Below are 20,649 nucleotides of genomic sequence, written 5' to 3'. Positions count from 1 at the left end.
GAAAACGTGTCTGTACCCACCAGACTCCGGCAGTAGAGTCACAGCTCCACCCCTGCACTTCCAGTACAGGTCAGATGACACTCTGAGCTAACATCCGGTGCTCAGAGTAGAGAAAGGACTGCCCCTTTTTCCCACCAGTACAGTTCCAGACTACAACATCCTGTTTTGCTTTCCAGCCACCTGCAGCTGGCTTTTGCATTGCTGCTTTTTCCTGACAACCTCCCCCAAAAGCATCAATGGGCAAAACATGATCCAGAGAAGAGAACAAACAGTTGTTATACATATAACAGTCCCCTGTTGTTTCAGTTCCACCCTTGGAACTCCCCACCGCTGGTTCCACCAGTGTACCTCTCTGGTTGTCTGGCTTCCAAGGAATGAGTGCTTCTTCATTACCTTGGTTAGCAACTCTCTGTTGTGTCTTTGTCTCTGACTTAGACACTGCTTCAACCTGTTTTGAGTTGACACCAATAGCAACACATGCAACAGCTAAGTTAGCAAACTCTTTTGAGTACCTCTTTGGTGGTACACCCTTCGTGACTCTCTCAGACCTGCGTATGAGGTGCTGATCCTCTCTGCTCACTGGTTCAACCTCTGGACTTTGTTGAGAACCAGATTCAATTGCAAACAGTGGTTCATCCTTCACCTGTGAAGGTCTATTCATTGTGTGAGATTTCCTCTCAATGACTGTTACAACTGAGCTCTCTGAGCTATCACTGTCATTATCAGTACCACTGTAATCTTTGAAATCATCATCATCTGAATTGCCATCTGTGGGAAATGTGTGTACTATAACCCGCTCCTGTTCAGGAGCACTCTCCAGAAACTTTGTGAGAATCACCTGACCAGATTCAGACAAAATTACTCTGTAGAGACCCTTTTCATAACCCACAAAAATGCCTCTGACATTTTTTACTCCACCTGGAGCTTCTGTTCTCACACGAGACCCGAAAACCTTAAAATAGGCAACAGAAGGTTTTCTATGGAACAGCTTCTCAAAAGGAGAACTTCCCAACTCTGTTGAGACTTTTCTCACCCACACGTGAACATAGGACGCTAACGACTCCGCCGAATATTCATGTGGCAAATGTGAACTCAGCAATTGCGCATGCATCCCCTTTTGCAATTCTTTGTTCACCCTCACACAGACCCCCCTGTTCCACGCTTTGGCTGAAACAGCAACCTTGTGGTCTATCCCTTGTCCATCCAGGAACTTCTGAAACTTCTGTAAAAGAAAAACTTGTTTGTCATCTGTGAAGAGACAATCAATGTTAGCATCATGCATATTCTTAACCTTGTCACAAAACTCCTGAAACCTTTCTAAGGTTTCTTGTGGTTTTTCCATCATAAAAACCCGGGAATAATTAGTAAAACAATCCACACACACAAGGTAAAACCTTGCACCGCCTCTAGATGGCTCTAGAGGACCAATCACATCAGCATACACCCGCTGAAATGCTCTGTCGACCTTCTTGGTCACCTTCCTGGTGCTCACACCTGCAAGAGAGATTACGTTAGAATCAGAAGAATTACATTTCATGTAATCACTTTGATCAAAAGTCAACAAATACAGTCCATCTTTTTCTCTGGCAGTAAGATACAGTTCTCCATCTTTGTAGATCTTGCAGCTCTTAGCATCATAGGACAGTTTCAGTCCTTTCTTTGCAATCTGCGACACACTCAGCAGATTGAACCGTAGTTCTGGGACCAGGTAAACATTGTTTATAGTCAAGTTCAGACTCTCAAGATACACAGTCCCAATTCCGGTCGCCTCCAGCTCTTGACCGTTGGCCTGTTTCACAGCGAAGCTTTGCTTCTTTAACGTTGAAAACAGGTCTCTGTGCGGGCACATATGAACCGTCGCTCCCGTGTCCAGAACAAATGAGTTCCCCACCTCTGGTGTGGCTTTTAGCAACATCAAAGCCTTTGCAGGTTTCACCTGACACTTGGTACGGCTTTTGCCTGACGCCTCAGGCTTCGTAGAGCTGCTCTTTGCTCCTCTTGGCTGGCATGGCTTCTTACAGTTCCTCTGTAGATGCCCAGTCTGTCCACAATTGTAACATCGGACAGTGCTGAATGCTACAGCATGCTCTGCAGTAGCATCAGCAGTGGGGGAGTCAGAACTCTGTTCCTCCCTCCCCCTGTCAGCAACATCCATTGCATCTTGAACAGGAACAGCAACAGTTCCATCAGCAACAGTTCCTTCACTCCCCCTTTTGGGGTCAAAGCTCTCCTCAGCTTTTGATGAGCTCTTAGGAACTTGGCCAGCATCATCTTGGCTCACCCCTTCTGGGGTTGTTATCCATCCAGACCATGATGAATAACTGTCTCTAGTCAGGGGAGATGTACAAGGCAAGTCTCCCCCCTTCTTGGCATCCATTTTGAATCCAAGCCTTCAGCTCACACTCTCAAGTAAGCTCTAAAATCCAACAGTTATCTACTGCCTTCTCTGGCAGGCAAACTGCATGCTGTTTACGCTCTTTGCACCTGGCAGCTAACCGCTGGCTGCTATGGAAAGCCCCCTCCAAGAGCTCGTAAGTTTGTAGCCAAAACACTCCGTGGTTCTGTTTTGCTTTTCCCAGCCTCACAGTCCAGCCCCTTTGCCAGTAACTTTCCACGAAAGCTTATTAACCACAAGAATTTCTGGAATGCAGGCTGAGCTGCCAAGCTGCAGGCCTCTTCTCTCAGAGCTGTTGTTTTTCCCAAACGCAGCTCCCGTGAACCAGAGAATAAATCAATCTGCGTTCACACTTTTAGCCCGAAATGCATCATACCTTTGGCTTCGTTGCTTGGAAAAACACCTCCTCTTGGTGTCCAGCCGTCTGTTCAGCTTCTGGCTGCACGCAGACGTTATCTTCTTTGAGCAGAGGGTGGCAAACGATCCATCCACCTCTCATGCAGATTTCCATGGATCAGAACCACCGGACATGCTACCAGATGTCAGGATTCCAGCTGGGGTCAGAGGTGAACTGGCCTCACTCCAGGCATTCGGCTGGAATCCTTGTTGACCTTCCGTCTGCGTCTCCCGGCAGGCAAGGTCATAAATCGGCGATCCTCCTCAAATGTGAGGAGAACACACCCTCCTCCTTCTCTCCCTCCCTGCACTCCCCGGGGGGGGGGGGAGAGAAAGACAGATAGGAGTCCTTTTTACATGTCTTTTATTCCTGTCGTTCAGCAGTACAGAGAAAACATGTCTGTACCCACCAGACTCCGGCAGTAGAGTCACAGCTCCACCCCTGCACTTCCAGTACAGGTCAGATGACACTCTGAGCTAACATCCGGTGCTCAGAGTAGAGAAAGGACTGCCCCTTTTTCCCACCAGTACAGTTGCAGACATCAACATCCTGTTTTGCTTTCCAGCCACCTGCAGCTGGCTTTTGCATTGCTGCTTTTTCCTGACACAATCTATCTACAAAAAGCGGAAGGCGGACTTCCTGTTTAGACCTTCCCGCTTTTGGCGCCTAATTAAAAATTAAATTGGATTGTTTGAAATTCAATTGTCCACAGGAAAAAGTCAGCGCTCTCCGGCAACAGCAATGCGGCTTCGCTCCATGAAAGAAGCAGTCGATTCAAAGCACCGTGCCACTCACCCCACATCGCTCCAGATCCCCAAAACAGGGTTTCCCTGCGAGTGGAGGGGGTGCAAAGGTGCCAGCCGAATCCCGCCTGTGGTTTTTGATGGGTCTCCGCCTCGCCGTGGCGGTTCAGACCCTGTTTTCCACGGAGCGGGTTCCTCCCGATCGGAGGAAATCCGCCGTTGCCAGAGGCGCCAACCCGGAAGTCTCTATTCCTTTTATTTCATACTTTATTGCATTGTGATCCGAAAGTATCTTTGGTTGTAGTTCTATTTTTAACACTCTTGGTGTTAACTCACTGGATAGCCAAACATGATCTGTTCTTGACATTGATTGGTTTGGTTCTGAAAAGTATGTAAATTGTCTAATGGGTGTCTCAGTCTCCAAACTATCAAGTTACAGTTCTCAATCATAGAAAGAAAAGTCTTAGGTAATTTTCCTTCCTTCGATTTTCCACTTGATCTCAACCTGTCCATTTCCATTGAAACTACTCCATTCATATCACCCATTATTATAATTTTCTGATCCACAAATTCAAATAATTTTTCCTCAGATATGCAGATGACACAACCTTGATGGCAGAAAGTGAGGAGGAATTAAAGAACCTTTTAATGAGGGTGAAAGAGGAGAGCGCAAAATATAGTCTGAAGCTCAACATCAAAAAAACAAAGAACATGGCCACTGGTCCCATCACCTCCTGGCAAATAGAAGGGGAAGAAATGGAGGCAGTGAGAGATTTTACTTTCTTGGGCTCCATGATCACTGCAGATGGTAACAGCAGTCACAAAATTAAAAGACACCTGCTCCTTGGGAGAAAGGCGATGGCAAACCTAGACAGCATCTTAAAAAGTAGAGACATCACCTTGCCAACAAAGGTCGATATAGTTAAAGCCATGGTTTTCCCAGTAGTGATGTATGGAAGTGAGAGCTGGACCATCAAGAAGGCTGATCACCGAAGAATTGATGCTTTTGAATTATGGTGCTGGAGGAGACTCTTGGGACACTGTGCATCAATTTCCCGCAAGAGAGCATTAAGTGCCTTGCAGGAACAAGGATGCTGCGCTTTTAAAAGCAAATACTGAAGATCTTTACGATGTTGCAATTGCTGAGCAGAGAGGGAACTCCCTATCTTCCTTCCCTCGTATACTCACCGGGATCCTTATAGAGGGTTCGAGGACGCGTCTCTAGCTCTTTTCCGAGCAAAGTGAGTAAACTAGCCCCAGAGAGTTGGGCACCAGCTGAAGGAACGGCACAAGACTGGGGGTGATCATCAGTGAGCTGCGCACAGGTGAGCTGAAGCGAGCTGCCGGTCAGTCCTGTGGAGCCTCCTTTTATTGAGACAAATATGCAAGCCAGGCAAATACATTTTGGGCTGTGACCTTTACACATCTTCCGTCCTGAGATCGAGGGGTAGTACAAAGTTATTTTGTCACCTGTTTCCACAGCGTCATTTTCCCCTTGCACAATGTATGACGAAGGAGACAAAAGGTCTCAGAGACAAAGGTTACAGACAGGACACCGCAGATTGCTGAGACCGCAAAAGGTCAGACAGAGGGAACGATGTTCCAGACAGCCATGACTTTGTCTGTGAGGGGGAGTATGCTACGCACTCCAGGGTCACGCGTGCAGGCAGACTGTGACTGCCTGCTGGTGGGGAGTGTGCTCTCTCCGGACCTCACTGCCCACTCCGCGATATCCCTACACCCGGGGTTAATAGGGCTGGATTTGCAGACTGAAATCTTACCTCCACCAAGGCCCTTATGACAGGCCTGGCTGGGTGAATGCTGGTGCCCTTCCAACCCCTTTTGTAAAACGAGAACCATAGGAACCTACTTCACAGGGCTATTCTGAGAGGGACACAGTGAGAGGAGTAGTTTGATGGTGACAAGCAAAGAACATTAAGTTTTAGGTTGCTCTCTGAAGGTCTCCACTCAGGGCAAGGTATGAAGTATGTGTTAAAGGCCTTGAAAGTTTCTTTGTTTGTTTTTTTAAGGTTCCGAATGTTTTTCAGTCTGAGGGCCATGTTATCTTCTGGGAAACTTACTGAGAAGCGGAGTGGTGCCAGTGGAGGGCAGGACCAGAGGCAAAATTGGGTAGAGCAAAGAATGCACACTTTAACCTTTGTATCAGGGTGGCTACAAATCAATGATTTTGTTAAAAAATAAAAAAATAGATTTTTTAAAAAATTAAATCAGATTTTTTTTCTCATATTTTTTCATATTTTTCATGCGGACAAACAAGAGGCATTATGGGAGTTCATGGACACATTCCAGCCAGGCAAAAACACTGGGGGTGCAAGGTGGGGCCAGTGAGGGGTATAGCCCTGGGGAGAGATCTGAGGACCCATGTAAAGAGGCCTGGAGAGCCACATGTTGCCCCTGGGCCTGAGATTCCCCATTCCTGCTCATCATCATCATCATCATCATCATCATCATCATCATCATCAGCAGCAGAAGAAGAAGAAGGAGAAGGAGAAGAAGAAGAAGAAGAAGAAGAAGAAGAAGAAGAAGAAGAAGAAGAAGAAGAAGAGGAAGAAGAAGAAGAAGAAGAAGAAGAAGAAGAAGAAGAAGAAGAAGAAGAAGAAGAAGAAGAAGAAGAAGAAGAAGAAGAAGAAGAAGAAGAAGAAGAAGAAGAAGAAGTAGTGGTGGGCGGCTCCCAACAAAATACTAAAAACACAACAAAACATCAAACATTAAAAACTTCCCTAAACAGGGCTGCCTTCTGATGTCTTCTAAAAGTCAGATAGTTGTTTATTTCCTTGACATCTGAGGGGAGGGCTTCTACTTGAATCCTTAAAGGTGCTCCAAGCAAGGCCTCCCCATAAGAGCTCAACAAGTGAGAGGGAGTCCATTATTTATTTATTTAGTACACGCATGTGCCAAATGCACATCTTGCATTGCTCCTGGAGCTCAAGGCAGCATACATAGGGAATTCCCAGGAAACCTCCCATCCAGGCCTGACTGGACCCAAACCTGCTTGGCTTCAGCAAAGGTGGCTGCGTCATTGGTCTTCCCACCCTGCCCTGGCATCTGAGGGAAAGGCTCTCTGTAGAGACACCCAGGTCATCAGACACCCACAGCTACAACATGGAGTCACGGTAGAAAATTTGCCCACAAAAGAAGGCTTTAAAGTTGATGGTTAAACAGCAAACCACTCTCATGTGATTCTGGGATTCTTGTTTATTTCTTGACAGTTTCCTTCTTCGGCTCGAGCTATTGGAAATATGACCTGCCATGATCAATGCCATACCTGAAGCATGCAACCAAGCCCACGTCCGTATGTTAGTTGAGAGTACCTCACAAGCCGCAGCACTAAAGTCTGTGGAGGTTATTTTGGGGGAGATCATTTCATATGTTTATCCCACTAAGTCCAGGACGGGGAACCTGCAGCCCTCCAGATTTTGTACTGCAACTCCTATAATCTCTGACCATTGGCCATGCTAGCCAGAACTGATGAATAGTGGACGCCCAACAACACCTGGAGGGTCACAGGTTCCCCACCCCTGCTCTTTGCTTCCCAAAAACTGTCTGCAAACACCCCCACTGGACATGGAAGGGGAGTGGCATAGGGAGGCTGCACGGCCTTCTATTATTCTTGACTTCCAACAGTGCATACTGGACCCTTCCTGGTAAGGGTGTGAGCCCAATCATAGTCCATATACTTCTTTCACTACCTCCCATTTCCTCTGAGGGAAATTGAGAAAACCACATGCCTGCCCACTGCTTAAAGTTTAGTTGGTTAATTAAACTATGTGCTTGCATGCACGGTCTTCCCACGCGGCAGGGTTGATGTTGCCAGCCTTTATGTCAGGTTTGCAGACATCTTTGCAACACAGACTTGGTCTGCCTGGTGCCTTAAACCAGCTTCCCATACAGTATATTCCTTGGGATTCTGCCATCTTCCATTGTGTGGACATGGTAAAGGTAAAGGACCCCTGGACAGTTAAGTCCAGTCAAAGGCAACTATGGGGCTGGAGTGCTAATCTCCCTTCAGGCCGAGGGAGCCAGCCTTTGTCCACAGACACCTTTCTGGGTCATGTGGCCAGCAGGACTAAACTGCTTCTGGCACATTGGGACACCATGATGGAAACCAGAGCACATGGAAACGCCATTTACCTTCCCACTGCAGTGGAACCTATTTATCTACTTGCACAGGCATCCTTTCGAACTGCTAGGCTGGCAGGAGCTGGGACAGAGCAACGGGAACTCACCCCGTCGCGGAGATTTGAACCGCCGACCTTCCGATTGGCAAGCCCAAGAGGCTCAGTGGTTTAGACCACAGCGCCACCTGCGTCCCTAGTTGTGGACATGACCAAGGCAGCATAGACGTTGCTGAGACAGGAGTGCGAACATGCTGGGAATGTGGGTTTGGGAGAGCACATCTTTCTTGGTGACTCTCCTGCCGTGGGGTGCCCAAAATCTTCCTGACGCAGTGCATGAGGTGAAAAACTCTCCAGCAAGATGTAGGCCATTACACATGCACAGACATAACAAGGAATTAACTGTGGCATCACAGGGCAAAACTGGCCAACTAAATTGACACATTTCTGTCACCAGCTAATCTGCGCTGTCTGTTTGATTGCTGCACCGTCCCTTCTTCTACTTTATCTGTTGGAAAAATACAATTCATCATCACTGCTCTGGTTTGTATTGTGCCTGTCTTTCTCACATGTGTGCAGGGGGGCAGTGGTGGGGGGCTTTGGGAAAAGGGAAGCTTTTATTGGGGAAATGACACCTGAATTTGGGAATAACTTATGGCTGAACCCCAAAAGGTGGCATGCCCCTAGGGGTCCACCCACTCTGTCACCTCCACCACTGGTGGAGAAGCTGTAGCGGCAGCAGCTTCTGGCAAGATCTAGCGAGATCTCGCTGGAACCTGCTGCTGCTTTGCAACTGCTGCCATGCAACCCAGGTAAGGGAGGCTTTGGTGAAGGTCTTCAGCTGCAGGGCAGTGGGACCAGATAGGCTGAGATCACTCCCTCACTCTTCAGAGATAATTGAGTAAAAACTGGTTCACACAGAGTCTGAGACCTCAGAGGTGTGTCTTCCACTTTTACCTCCAGCTACAATATTCCACCCTCTCAGCCGCAACCATTGGATAGAACCTTATACAGTGGTACCTCAGTTTTTGAACGTCTCTGTTGACGAACATTTCGGTTTACAAATGCCGTAAACCCAGATGTAAATGCTTCAGTTTTTGAACATGCCTTGGAAGTCGAACATGCCACACGGCTTCCGCTGGGTGCAAGGTCCTGAGGTTTAGCTGTCGACTGTTGAGTTTTTGGTTTTCAAATGTTTCAGAACTCGAATGGTCTTCCGGAACGGATTACGTTCGAGAACCGAGGTACCGCTGTACAAGTTAGACCGCAGGCTGTTACACCGATTGTTAACTCCTAGAGTCTATGAATGAACATCTTACATCAAACTTGGTTAACCATCAGTGAATAGAAACGAAGGCCCAAGGATGCAAGTGGTTCTCCCGGCAGCAGCGTTTACACTGATCCAAAGTACAACAAGAAATAAACGGAATAGGATTTTGATATTCACTCACCAAGGGAGTCAGGCTGCCCTTTATCCTCGTCACTTGTTGCAAAGCCTACAAAAATATCATTATTACAAAAAGAAACATAGAAAGCATGCCTGATGGTCAATAGCTCTCTTCTTCAAGTCTACCTTCTCCTTCTGTCCTAATTACCTCCCAGAGGAGGGTTGGAAATGATGTTATCTGGATTGGAGTGAATGAAAGGCAGCAATTCCGGAACAAAGGACTGGCATAGAAGCAGCATGAGTCCCTTGCTTTGGATTCTTGGGTATTCTTGCATAATTTGGCAGCAGTTTTACGAGGAGTGATTCTGATGCAAAAGGTGTGTTGCAAGTCTGGAAACCAACACGCAACCTAAGCACAAATTATATAAATATAAATAAATATAATAACAGACAGACATTTAAGCCTATAACAAATATATATTATCTTGCTAAATGATAAGGTTGTAAGAACATCGTCACTCTGTTTTCATTGGCTGTTTTCCTTTTTTTTAATGCATTTTTATTGAAGTTATACACAAAAAACAGACATATAAGAAAATACAGAGAAAAAATTACAAAGAAAAAAAAAAGAAAGAAAAAAGAAAAACCACACATCCGAAAAAAGAAAAACACACAATCTGAACTTCCCTCCATCCTTTTGATAAGTATCAAATATCTCCTTCCATTACGTATTTGATTTTCAATCTATAGTCTTAAATTCACTCGCTGGTCGTATTGTTCTAACCCCGTCAGTTCACTTTAAGCATTTATTCCAATATATTTCCAAAATTTACTCCAATTTTTCAGAAATTTCTGTTCATCCTGATCTCATTGGCTGTTTTCCAAGGCAGAGACAGGGTGAGGTTGCTCTGAGAAAACAATGTGGGGAATTTTAGTTCTCTGGTGATGGGCAGAAGGGAAGGAAATGGAATTGGGGAAAGGTAGGTGGAGCAGGCTGGGGATAAAGGGAGCATTTGGAGGAAATTTTATTTATAGAAATATATATATATATGCACCACTATTCGTAAAAATTATCAGAGTGTTTACAACAATTACACATAAAACCATACAATGAAGACCATCTAAAATGTTAAAACCAGTCACCAGCTATTGTGCATTTTACTCACAGGTGAGTGGGCTCATAGAACTAAAGGCGGAATTCTTGGATTAAATCTTCATTTCCTCTTGGCTGCCCTCCTTTAGACAGCAACTTCCTCAGAGCAGGACCTGTTTTGTTGTGCAACTCTACATGTTCAGAAGTAATCCTCACTGAGTTCACTGAGGTATGGAGTAAGATGTGTAAGACTTTCTCCCATGCATGCGGGTTATTAATGTTCAAGTTACACTTCCTACTTACACAAGTAGCAGAGAGAGAAGGGCAGCAGCGGGAAGCAGAAGATTGCCAGCAGTATCTGCTGAGTGAGAGATAAACCATCATGAAAGGCCATTCTTCCCTTGGATGTTCAGCTGAAAGAAATAGCAGTGAAATCTATTTCTTTATCAAAACATTTACAAATTGACAGTTGACATCCTGGCACTGCATAGCTCATGATATTAGACTGGCAGAATACAGATATTAGACAGGTAGAATACAGACTGACAGATAGACATGGTTGTTTTCTTCAAATGACATTTGAAGGGCTGCCATGCAGATTTCATGCCAAAATTATGTAATGAGTGGAAATAATAATAATAATAATAATAATAATAATAATAATAATAATAATAATAATAATAATAATAATAATAATAATAATATCTTTATTGTCAATGCCCCCTCTCGGGGACAACGAAATTACTTGGCTGCTCCATCCACCCAGGTAGGGCACTCCACACAAAATCAAATCAACTATAAAAACACTAATTAAAACAATACAGTATAAAACAGCAAGGAAGATTAGATGACTTTCAAAGTCCAGGCTTCCCATTCAGGGCCGAGATCGCTCTGGGGAAGAAGCTGTTCTTAAGACGGCTTGTTCTTGTCTTCATCGTCCTGTATCTCCGTCCCGACGGCAGGAGCTCGAAGAGACAGTGACCAGGATGCGATGGATCTTTTACTATGTCCAGTGCCTTCCTATGGCACCTTGTGGCATAAATCTGCTCTAAGGTGGAGAGTGGGCAGCCAACAATGCTCTCTGCTGCCTTAACAACTCTGCACAACCCCAACCTGTCCCGGGTAGTACAGCTTCCGTACCACACACATAAGCCATAAGTGAGCACGCTCTCAATGGCACAGTGATAGAAGGCAAGCAGCAGTTTCTGCGGAAGATGGTTTTTTCTTAGAATTCTCAAAAAGTACAGTCTCTGCTGCGCCTTCTTCACAAGCCCCCTTGTGTTGACACTCCAGGACATGGCAGGGAAACAGGTTTTGGCTAAGCATCAGGAGAAGTGTCCTAATGGTAATACAGTGGTTCCTTGGTTCTCAAATGCCTTGGTTCTCAAACGCCAAAAACCTGGAAGTAAGTGTTCTGGTTTTCAAACGTTTTTCGGAAGCCAAATGTCCGATGTGGTTGTTGGCTATTGTTTCCGGGGCACCTGCACCAATCAGAAGCTGCACCTTGGTTTTCAAACATTTTGAAAGTCAAACGGGCTTCTGGAATGGATTAAGTTTGGCACTTTTGTTTTTGCTATTTATTTTGTGTTTTTGTTTTTGAGGCTTTTTCGGTTAATTTGTTTTTGTGACTGTGTGGAACCCAGTTCAGCTACTGATTGATTGATGGTGTGACTGCGGAAATGGATTGAAGCCCCCATCCAAACAATGACTATCATCAGTGCAGGTAAGAGTGCAGGTGTGAGTGTCTGAGGGCTCTGCTCCTTCCGGCCACTTACCACCTGGCCCAGGGCGGGGCCTGAAGCCTCACAAGGACTTCTGTGCTCTGCTGCCCAGGAAGACTCCCCTGTGTGAGTGCCTGAGGGCCCTACTCTTGCCACTTACCACCTGGCCCAGGGCGGGGCCTGAAGCCTCACAAGGACTGCTCTGCTCCGCTGCCCAGGAGGACTCTCCTGTGTGAGTGCTCCTTCCTGCCACTTACCACCAGGCCCAGGGCAGGGCCTGACAGGCCTCACAGGGACGGTTGCTGTCACTGCTGCTGCGGCCCAGGGGGATCCAGAGGGGCGCAGATTTCTTTTTAAAATGTTTTAACATTTTCCTTTTCCTTTTTATTTTTTTTATTTTTTTGTATATGCGGGGATGGGGATGGAGGTGGGATGGATGTTTAGTTGGGAATTTGTTTGATTTTGGTGGATTTGTAATTTTTACAGTTTTTATTTGTATTGTTTTTTGTCTTCTGGGGTTTTTTTGGTTTTTTTTGTTTTAAGGTCTTATTTTGTTCTTAAGGGGAGGGGTCAGGGCTGCTGGGGAGTGGGTCCCAGCCAACAAAATGGCTGGGGCATGTTCCACAGGGGGGGGGGGATGCGCTGGGACAACCAATCTCAGTGATCACGGGTAGGAGGAGGAGTTACGCTAAGACCAGACCATGTCATTACAGAGGAGGCAGGTTTAGTCGTTGTCTGAGGACTATCCCTGCCTTCGGGTCTGGTCCTGACCGGACGGATACTAAAATCAGAAAGGGATACCCACATGACCTGAAGGTGCTGCTGTGCAATGCCAGGTCAATGATTCATAAGACCACTGCCATCCATGACTTGATCCTCACTTCCCAACCACCCTAGACACTGAGGGACAAGAGACCACCTTTTAACAACAACCTTTTAAAAAAAAGATTCTGGGCAGAATTACTAAAAATAGAACTGTGTTAATAACAATGTAGAACAGTTTGGATGTTACTTTGGGTTGTATCCTGTGTCAGTCCTATGCAGAGCAGGCCCACTGAAATTGATGGGCACTGTCAAGGATGCTGTCAGAGCTGCTTCCAGATCCTAGCTCACAGAGGATCACGCTAGCCAGCGTTCACTTTATAAAAGTCTTTATTGAGTTACAGTTTCCATTCTCAAGCTGCCGCGTGCAGCTCTACGTCTTAAGAGTTAGACCGGCGAAGCTCCGTCTGAGTCTCCGCCCCCTGTACACCAGCTTAATACCCTAGCCTTACTCCACCTTTTCCGCCTGACCGTTCTTCTCTGGGTCCCTCTGCCCCCCGTGGTCTCTTCCTTCCTGGACTCTTCTGACGCTGACCCCCCGGACCCTTCTGTCTCTTTGCGTCGGGCTTTAGGACCTGGCTCCCTTTCCGGGCTGCTTACTGCGCCACCTTCCTGTGCATTTGAACTTGGCGCGCGCGCCCAACCTTCCACTTTCCGCTTGACCGTTTCTTCGCTCCCCGATGGAGGTGTGGCCACTCCTGACTCATGCCCTCCCCCCTGCTGCGAGCTGCCAGAGCTCGATACCTGGCGCCCTTCCTCTCCCCTGCTCTCTGTTGGTGACGCTGGTCCCGATTTCCAACTGCTGCCCTCTGAGCCCCCTCTGGACCCTTCTTCCTGGGGTGTCCCCCTAGGCTCCCCCCTTGCTCTGGCCACTGGCGCTCCTTTCTGTGAATCTTCTGATTCACTGGAAAGACTCGGAGATCTCGGGTCGTCGTCATCACTCATCTTTTCTTCGGCCTCCTCCCCCTCGCTCTCTGTTTCCTCCCTTGCCCTCGCCTCTGCTCCTGAACCCCTGACAGATGCGTATGGTTGCTCACGAGTAAACAGCCAGGACTCCGACCTGCCTTTTTATAGGTTTTATTTGGTGCAAACTATGTACAGTGCAGAAGTCCAAAGTTCATGTCTGCCTCAGTCAGTAGCAGATTCCAAGAGTGGGTTCTTCCGCCCCCCCATCATAAGAAGCTGGACACCCCCAATCTCCTCCTCTTTTCCTTATGTTTGATTCCCTTGCGAAAACTAGGCGACTGTTTCCCTATCGTTCCTGCCTCCCTCCCCCCTTTTGATGGCAGTCCTCTGACAGGCACGATCAACTTAGGTTTGTTAACTTCAGTGGGTGTACTCTTAAGTATAAGTTAGTTCTCAATCAATCTCCTTTATTGGCATAGTAAGAGTATGTCGTATACATGGATTGGAAAACAACGCAGGTAACAAAACATAGTAGGAGGCACTTTAGGATAAAACTGTCCAGACGTTGTGAGATACAAAGGTGGCTCTTAGGACCTATGGTGACGTAATTTCATGGTGTCACTCCAAAATTTTGCCGCATTCTCCAAGTCATTCCTACAGTTATTCAACAGATAGGTCACCCTGGAAGATCCCCTCCTTCAATAAGAGGGCCAAATACTAATCATTTATTTTTGCATAAACTGGGCAATGAAATAAAACGTGTGTGATAGATACAGCCTGTTTTGTGCCACAAGGGCAGTACCTTTCAGAATAAGGGATTTTCAAGAATCTAACATCTTACTAGATGGCAAGATGTGAAATCTTGAGAGGGAAATAGCTCTGCTTAGGTGGGGAGCATAAAGGTAATGTAAATATGGAGGGCCCTGGCCAAATGAGGGTAGAATTCCCAACCCCAATGGGGAACAGGTTTTATTGGCTGTACTGCTAAGGGCTTGGAATTCAATCTCTAGGATTCTGCACTTGATTGTCTGGAATGCTTCCAATTATGGGAGCATAAGCAGCGACTCGAGTGATAGGCCACATGTTCTGATTCTGCTTTCAATGCGAGCCAACCATTTGGAGTGGTGGGATTCCACCAGCATATGGAAAGTTAAAGAAGATGGGTCAGACTTCTTTATACGCAAACTCGGCCAAGAGGAGCAAGGCCACCCAGTCATCCTGCTGGTAACTGACGTAACAACACAGGTACTGCTGCAGTGTGTTGCTGGTTCTCTCTGCCTCTCTGTTGGTCTCCGGATGATGAGCTGAAGAGAGGCACAGTTCCATGTCCAGAAGTTGCATGACCTTCTTACAGAACTGGGAGGTGAATTGGGTTCCTCTTTCAGACACAATTCGCTGTGGCAGACTGTGCAGCTTGAAGACATGATCTATGAAGAACTGGGCTGTCTCTTAGGCTGTTGGAAGCCCCTTGCAAGATACAAAATGTGCCATCTTGGTAAACAGGTCCACCAGCACCCAGATCACAGTCTGCTGTCACGAGGACGGCAGTTCAGTAATGAAGTCCATGGCTATCGTCTCCCAGGGCCCCTGCGATGTAGGCAGGGGTTGCAGTAGCCCCATCAGGGCTTCTTGTGGCCACTTGGCACGCTGACAGGTTTTGCAGGCATGAACCTACTCCTTGACGTCCTCAGGCACCCACGGCCACCAAAACTGCCGCATCTGAGATTGTCAGCTTGCATCAAGGTGCAAGCGGCAGAACACTGGGTCCCAGAGCACGACACGGCTGGCACTCTCCGATGTCATTCTCATAGCCAGAAATATCTGTTCGATAAAATGATTGGAATTGGACAATAAACAGACATAGCCTGGACCGAAGAAGACTAAAGAAAAATCTGCAGAACTGTACAGTTCCTGGTGTTTAAGAGATTCTTCAAAGAGATTCTCATCATGGCGTGTGGATTACGGAGGTGTTTGGTGTGTCTTTTTTCTCTTCTTAACATCTACAGTTGGTTTTCAATGCCAAGCCTCATTAAGAAACTTAAAAAAAAAAGTACAGATGGACTTCTATTTATAATTAAGTATTCAATTGCACAGCTTTACTTAGACTTGAAAGACTTGATAAAGATGAAAGAAGAAACAAGACAGCACTTGTTAATATGACGCAGAACGGAAAAATGATAATTCCCCTCTTTTTGAGAGAAGCGGGAGATATTTGTTGGCTGACTTTGTAATGACTGGAGATAACAATTTGGGACTACATATAGTGCAGCTGTTTGCAGAAGTTTTTCATTATGAGCGAGAGAGAAGGCTGATGGATTTCTAGCAGCCCTCCATAGGGCCCGGAGGGGGGGATTGTGTGGTCTCTGAGAGGCTGATCAATCACCAAATGACTTATATCTGTGGAATACAGCTCATTTACATTGCATTATTGCAAACAGTATGCTTAATAATTTACAGTAATAACATAACAATGTGGAAACTACTATGTTATTAAATCTCAAACAAAAAGCTTGGACAACAGCTCGGATTGGAAGATTGGAACGGAGTCAGGGAAAGCTGTGCTAGCAAATAGACAGTTGAAAAAATATGTGTTGTTGTTTAGTCGTTTAGTCGTGTCCGACTCTTCGTGACTCCCTGGACCAGAGCACGCCAGGCACTCCTGTCTTCCACTGCCTCCTGCAGTTTGGTCAAACTCATGTTCGTAGCTTTGAGAACACTGTCCAACCATCTCGCCCTCTGTTGTCCCCTTCTCCTTGTGCCTCCATCTTTCCCAACATCAGGGTCTTTTCCAGGGAGTCTTCTCTTCTCATGAGGTGGCCAAAGTATTGGCACCTCAGCTTCACGGCCTGTCCTTCCAGTGAGCACTCAGGGCTAATTTCCTTAAGAATGGATGCGTTTGATCTTCTTGCAGTCCGTGGGACTCTCAAGAGTCTCCTCCAGCACCAGAATTCAAAAGCATCAATTCTTCGGCGATCAGCCTTCTTTATGGTCCAGCTCTCACTTCCATACATCACTATCGGGAAAACCATGGCTTTAACTATATGGACCTTTGTTGGCAAGGTGATGTCTCTACTTTTTAAGATGCTGTCTAGGTTTGTCATTGCTTTTCTCCCAAGAAGCAGGCGTCTTTTAATTTCGTGACTGCTGTCACCATCTGCAGTGATCATGGAGCCCAAGAAAGTAAAAAAAAGAAGAAGAAGCTTCCTGCAGCCAATCGGAAGCCACACCTTGGTTTCCGAACGTTTTGGAAGTCGAACAGACTTCCGGAACGGATTCCAAGGTACGACTGTACTAAGCAATTCCTTTCTGACACAAATGACTGACCCGCTTGAGTCTGTAAAGCAGGCAGGAGAGAAGGACCGGCAGGTTGGAATATTCAAGCGGGGGGGCTGAGAGTTCGTCCTCCTAGTTAGTACTTATTTGCTGTTTTAAAAGAGTGACCTTAACATGCATCAATTGGATGGCAACTCTGGCTTTGATGTTAAAGCTACCAGCAAATGTTAGAGACCAGCAAAAGCTCCCCCCCCCCCCCGTGGGAATTTCTTTCCAATGTAGGGATTTAAGGAAGAGTGTCTCATGATCAGAGAGGTGGAAGTACTGACATCTATCCCACTTTTTCCATTTGGTTCCTGGTTGGAAACCCTTGTGCTCAAATCCTGCTTACTGGTTTTCCACACACATCTGCTCAGCTTCTGTGAGAACAGGATGCTTGAATGTAGCACCCTGCTTGTGGTTAACGCTTAGCTGGAATGAAATATTCAACGCAGCAATAGAGAAATTAAAATAATTATTTATTTGTCAGACAAATAAATGAGAGGCACAGTGGTATATGGTTACCAAGCTCTGGCCTGCTCCTGCCATTATGGCCAGCCCTTATATTCCCTTAATCCAGCCCCCTTTGCTCCTCCTGTGGCTGCCTCTGTCCAATCAGCCTGGTTGGATTTCCTATTGGCTGATTGCTATATCCAATCCTAAAAGATACACCCACATCCTCCTGTCCTTATATGGAACACAAACAGCTATATATTGTTACATCTATAAATGACAAATAAGTAGTAATATATCTTACATGTGTCTCAACAAGGAATCTTAATTACCAGCTCACCTCTTGCCCTCCCTGCCCTATTGCCTTCTAAAACAAATGGTTAATCTTAAATTTTTATCTTAAACATATGTCAAGGATCTTGAGTTTCACATCAACATTGAAAGATATCCTTCATTTGAAGGTTTCTAAACAAATGTCTGACAGCTAATATATCAGGACAGCATTTGATGGTGTCTTCCTGTCTGGCAGGGGGGCTAAACTGCTGGCTGACTTAATTCCAGGATAAATACAACTCTTCTAGCATTTGTTAAATCCTTTGCATAATTACATTTAAGCCAATATATTTAAGCTAATATATTTCATACATTATCATAGGTAACCTTTTAAAAGAATAAAGCTTCTCAAAGTAGAAAGGAAGGAACTCAGTAAAAAAAACAGTTTTTAAAGAAGGCTCTTTAGTTTACACCTCCCCCTTTCACCCTCCTTTCCAGCCTCAAAATAAAATAGGAAGAAGCTTCTTTTTCCCCAGCCAAGCCAGTTGCCTTTTCTCTCAGTTTAAGAAAGAAACAGTTTTAAAAAGACTTCCCAAAAAAGCCTCTCTTTCTCTGTCAGCTAGATGCTTCTCCCCATTTGCCTCTGGCCTTAGAAAATACAGCTCAAGGTTTAAGAGAGGCCCATGGTATCATTTTACTATTTGCCCATTCCTAATTATATTTATCTCTGCCTTTGTTATCTTCTGTAACATGTAGGGTCAGTGTCATTACTCAGTCTGTAATTTCAGCTTTTATGACTTTGAGAATTGCTTTCTGCTATCAATCAAAAGGGGCCCCTTGTCTAAGAGGAGGAAAACACTGTTTTCTTAAGCAGCTAGCCTTCTTGCCTGGCATGAAACATTTGAAAATCTACTTTTGAAAATCTAAGCCCTCTTTAATATACAAGTCCTGATCAAACATTAATAAAATGCAGGCTTATGCCTGATGCCTCATTCCCCCCTTTCAAGCTCAAGGACCTTCATCCCAAGTGTCCTTGATAGCTTGACCTTCATCATATTCCTGAGGTAAAGCTCTGTATAGGGCCATGATATGAGGTAGAGTTTCATTTGAAACCATCTTGCTAATTGTACTTCTAAAACATGAAATGATACATGGCATCATACATAAAACCATTACCACTACTGTCAAGAAAAACAAGCAAGACAATAGTATCCCTTTGAGACCTGTGACATTAGGTAACCAATTGGTGAGCCATCCCATATCCCATCCTTCCCATGTTTGTACTGGGACATGTGCTATATTCTCCATCTTTGTGGCCAACACACGGATTGCCTCACCATTATCTGAAATGTTAAAGCAACAGGCATTCCCTGTCAAGTTCAAGACTCCACATAGGCCTCCCTGCTTGGCAAGTACATAATCCATTCCCATTTTCAGCTGCAAAATGGCGGCTCTACTTTCATCCAACTGTTGTGCAATAAGTCTCAAACTCCGGGCCGTTGCATTGGTTACAAGTTCCACTACTGCTTGCAATCGAATTATTCTGTTTAGATTATAAATAGGATCCCGTGCCCCTTGTATGAGCTCACCAGGATTCCAGGAGGCAGGATCATAATAGGCTATAATGCGCTCTGGTGGCCAATCATCAGTACCGCTCCAACTTTGGGTACTTCCTCCTGCTATATGAGAAATATCAGCGTTTCTTCGTGTACGCTTGGCCAAATTAGTGGGCATAATCCACATTGGTGGTAATACCCATCCCAGGAAACAAGTCCCACTCCATTTGGAGGGGAGTTTCTTGTATGCCCATTCTCCACATATCCACCACAACCATCGTGTCTGAGGTCTTTGGTACGTGGAGTACAGAAGGCGAAATAGCAAAAGAGGTAGAGAGTTCACAGTGCAGTATGTTAGATTGCCTTTTTCTGTCACAGTTATGTTCCATACCACTTTCCATGCATGAATAAAAGGAGGTGCACAGGGCAAGGCATCCCGAGTTCGATAGGTAGTATCGTGTGCCCAGGTATTCTTAATATTATCCCAAGTATAGTGACAATGAGAAGAGCCTATCATGGTAGAATCAGCTGCATTTGATGATTTATGTACACAGAATTCCCCTTGTACAGGTATAACTCGTAATGGTTTAGTTGAGTTCCATCCGGGGAAATTCTGTACTTCTGTTTGGTGTGGTATTTCGCTTACCATACCAATGGCATCTAATGGTATCGGTAATAAGGGCATACCTCCCTCTGAATCATCTGGCCCGAGAGAGCAAACAAGGCAATTGGTCCTATTTGCAACATTGGCTACCATTTCAGCTAAACCTACCCACATATTGTGGTCATGGCGGAATCCATATTTAGTCAATTTGGTCAGATTCAAGGACCCTTCCCCTTCCCAAGGGATCAGGATTAATAGAATCATGTTGATGTCTAGCATATGCATTCCTCCCACAAAAGATTACCTTATTGTGATAGCAAATAAATATTAGTCCCAATATAATTCCCCCAGTGACAGAAATGGGGAACCACCAAGACCAAAACATATATCCCGAGGATCCCCAATGAGTAATATCTCTGATAATTGTTCCACAAGGGGGGGGGCAGTCAATTAATTGTATAAGAGAATCTGTCCTTTCACAATCGCTGGTTCAGATGCTCCTCAAGCTTCAGGCGTGCGCAGGTCAGCCAGCTTCCAGGTTGTGGCTGCAGCAGGCCGGTCGTCTAATGTTGCCCGTGACCTAGCCCGTTCCCGGTAGGGCTAGATACAGGGGTTTTTGGAGAGAGTCAGTTTAAGAGGATTAGAGGGGTCACCTTTGCACGTCCAACTGCCTTCGGACTTCTTCAAACGGGAGTGATGAATCCAGGGGGTCACCTCAGCTACCTTCACCGCTGTTGGAGTAGAGAGCAAGACGGTGTAAGGTCCACGCCACTTAGGTGCAAGTGGATCACGTTTCCACTCTTTCACCCATACGCTATCGCCAGCCTGGAACTGATGAATCGGCTCGGCAA

At 45.7% G+C, this 20,649-nt stretch overlaps 1 long non-coding RNA gene across 1 annotated transcript in view; it reads left to right on the top strand.

Annotated features, from left to right (window-relative positions):
* The window catches only part of LOC308577910, a 467,797-nt gene extending 449,339 nt beyond the window's left edge, over positions 1 to 18,458 (top strand). The window contains exon 3 of the long non-coding RNA XR_014003764.1: positions 18,307 to 18,458. This is a non-coding gene — a long non-coding RNA (uncharacterized lncRNA). The remainder of the gene's footprint in view (positions 1 to 18,306) is intronic.
* Positions 18,459 to 20,649: the final 2,191 nt, after the last annotated feature.

The sequence above is a fragment of the Podarcis bocagei genome, assembly GCF_964188305.1.
Source record: "Podarcis bocagei genome assembly, chromosome: W".
NCBI classification, from domain to species: Eukaryota; Metazoa; Chordata; class Lepidosauria; order Squamata; family Lacertidae; genus Podarcis; species Podarcis bocagei.
The sequence above is the reverse complement of the archived record's forward strand: the minus strand, read 5'-3'. Positions and strand labels throughout refer to the sequence as shown.